Consider the following 3,435-nt stretch of genomic DNA (forward strand, 5'->3'; position numbering starts at 1 on the left):
TGCGTTATCTTGAGTGCAATTCTGTTTATGATGATACTGAGGATGACCAAGACCCAGACTTGACCGAAATACCTCCCTACGTGGCCAAAGAAATACTACAGGAAGGGGAAGGGGGACCAGTAATTGAGGACACTGAACCCATCAATGTAGGAACTGAACTAGAACCCAAAGAACTTAGGATAGGGACTACCTTGAGCTCTACCGAACGGGCCGATTTTATAGACCTCCTAAATGAATTCAAAGACGTCTTCGCTTGGTCCTACAAAGACATGCCAGGGATCGACAGGGATATTGCCGAACATAGGATTCCAATTAAACCAGGCTTCAAACCTGTGAAACAGAAGCTTCGACGAATGAGAACAGAATGGGCTCTAAAGATTAAGGAAGAAGTTGATAAGCAATTCAAAGCCGGGTTCATCAAAGTTTCCGAGTATTCCGACTGGGTAGCTAACATAGTACCCGTACCCAAAAAGGATGGGAGAATCCGAGTTTGTGTTGACTTTAGGGACTTGAACAAAGCGAGTCCAAAAGATGACTTTCCTCTACCTCACATCGACATATTAGTGGACAATCTGCGAGACCACGCATTACTATCCTTCATGGATGGATATGCGAGTTATAACCAAATCAAGATGGCCATGGAAGACATGCATAAGACTGCGTTCGTCACCCAATGGGGAACCTATTGCTACAAGAATGCCGTTCGGATTAATTAACGCCGGAGCTACATACCAACGCACCGCAACTACACTCCTACATGACATGATGCACAAAGAAGTTGAGGTATACGTAGATGATATGATCGTCAAATCCAAGGAGAGAGAGGGACATATTGCGAACCTTCGCAAGTTCTTCGCAAGGCTACGGAAGTACAACATGAGACTCAATCCTCAGAAATGCACATTTGGGGTAACGTCTGGCAAACTCCTAGGATACGTCGTTAGCCAACGAGGTATAGAAATAGATCCCTCCAAAATCAAAGCTCTGATTGAAATGCCACAACCTCAAACAGAAAAAAAGAAGTCGAGGATTCCGGGAAAAGTTCAATACATAAGTCGATTCATATCGAAACTTACCATGATTTGCGAGCCTATCTTCAAGAAACTCAAGAAGACAGACCACACCATGTGGGATGATGATTGTCAAAAGGCGTTCGACCGAATCAAGGAGATATTGGCTAAACCACCAGTGCTCATGCCACCACAACAAGATCAACCTCTTGGTTTGTATCTCACGGTAACAGAAACCGCCATGGGTGCCATGCTAGCTCAAACCGTAGGAAGTGAAGAAAGAGCTATTTACTATCTAAGTAAGAAGTTCTTGGAATACGAGTGCAAATATTCACAACTCGAAAAGACATGCCTCGCTCTTGTGTGGGCAACAAAGAAGCTACGTCACTACATGCTTAGCTACTCCGTCAAGATATTCTCCAAAATGGATCCAGTCAAATACCTCTTCGAGAAACCTGTCCTCAACGGACGCCTATCAAGATGGACCATGATGCTCTCGGAATTTGACCTCAAATACGTACCACTGAAAGTAATAAAAGGTCGCGCCGTCGCCGAATTCTTCGCAGAAAATCCCATCAACGACACACAAACAATAGATACTTGGTCATTTCCCGACGAGGATATACTCCAAACAGATGTAGACTCCTGGGACCTTTACTTTGATGGAGCATCAAACCTAAGAGGATTTGGGATAGGGGTGTTGCTCATTTCTCCTGAAGGTGAGCATACACCGATTTTGTCAAACTCGACTTCGAGGTGACAAACAACGCCCAGTATGAGGCTTGTCGATTGGACTACAAGCGGCAGTAAGCTTAGGCATCAAAAACCTCCGAGTGCATGGAGATTCGTCGCTAGTCATCAACCAAGTTACGGGATCCTGGAAAATCCGAAGTGAAAGCCTAGCACCCTATCAGGCTAGGATAGACCAAGTCGCTCAATTCTTCGATCACGTAACCTACTTGCACCTACCTCGAGAAGAAAATCAATTTGCAGACGCTCTTGCGAAACTTGCATCTTTGATAAACATGCCAGATTACATGATGGAAATGCCTTTGTGTATCGAACGACGGTCGGAGCCGGCTTATGTCCATCAAATTACCAACGAAGAAGAAATCACGCAGGAACCCAGGTTCCAAGCAATCCTAAATTTCAAACTTAATGATACCTATCCACCAGATATGGACAAGAGAGGACAACGAGCCATACGCCTATTGTCTTCACAGTACGTTCTAATGCAAGGAGAGTTGTACAAAAGAACACCTCTTGGTGTAGTCCTACGTTGCCTTGATCATTCACAGGCACGAAAGGTGATGGAAGAAGTCCACGACGGAGAATGCGGTCCTCACATGAGTGGACCTATGATGGCAAAGAAAATCACACGTCTAGGGTACTATTGGACCACAATGGAATCCGATTGCATCAAATATGTGAGACATTGCCACAATTGCCAAATCTTCGGGAATGTACAACATGTCCCTCCTTCGTTGCTCTATACGATGACATCTCCTTGGCCATTCTCCGCGTGGGGAATTGACATAATTGGGAAAATAACCCCAGCAGGAACAGGAGGTCACTGTTTCATCCTAGTAGCAATTGACTACTTCACCAAGTGGGTAGAAGCGGCTTCCTACACCGCTCTTACGGCCAAAAATGTAGCCAAATTCATACAAAATAACATCATCTGCCGATATGGTTGCCCACATGAGATCATTAGCGATAATGGATCCCACTTCCAAGCCGAAACCGAAAAATTGCTAGCCAAGTACAAGATCAAGCATCATCACTCATCGCCCTATAGACCACAGACTAACGGCGCGGTAGAAGCGGCTAACAAAAATGTCGTCACAATCCTCAAGAAAATGACTGACAATTATAGAGATTGGTCAAACAAAATACCCTTCGCTTTGTGGGGGTATCGAACATCCGTCAGGACGCCCACTGGGGCTACTCCTTTCTATTTGACTTACGGCATGGAAGCCGTACAACCAGTCGAGCTAGAAATACCATCCTTGCGTATTCTACTAGAAAGTCAAATCCCGGAGGCCGATTGGAAGAGGGATAGATACGAAGAACTCATCCTCCTGGATGAACGTAGGCTTCGTGCCTTGCATAATGTCCAAACATATCAAGCACGTATCAAACGAGCTTTCAACAAGAGGGTTAGGCCAAGAAACATCAAAGAAGGAGATTTAGTTCTCAAATCGGTCAGAGCTCTTTTACCTGTCGACCCAAGGGGAAAATTCAAACCTAACTGGGCCGGACCATATCTAGTCAAATCAATACTCCCAGGGGGTGCGGTTAGAATCACAGACCTAGACGGGAATGAGTTCTCAAACCCCACAAATCTCGACCAATTGAAACGATACTATGCCTAGAACAGGAACAAAAACGCGCCTCGCGTAAACCTACGGGTCGCTCTTGTGGC

Source organism: Silene latifolia, chromosome 9 (genome assembly GCF_048544455.1).
Source record: "Silene latifolia isolate original U9 population chromosome 9, ASM4854445v1, whole genome shotgun sequence".
NCBI classification, from domain to species: domain Eukaryota; kingdom Viridiplantae; phylum Streptophyta; class Magnoliopsida; order Caryophyllales; family Caryophyllaceae; genus Silene; species Silene latifolia.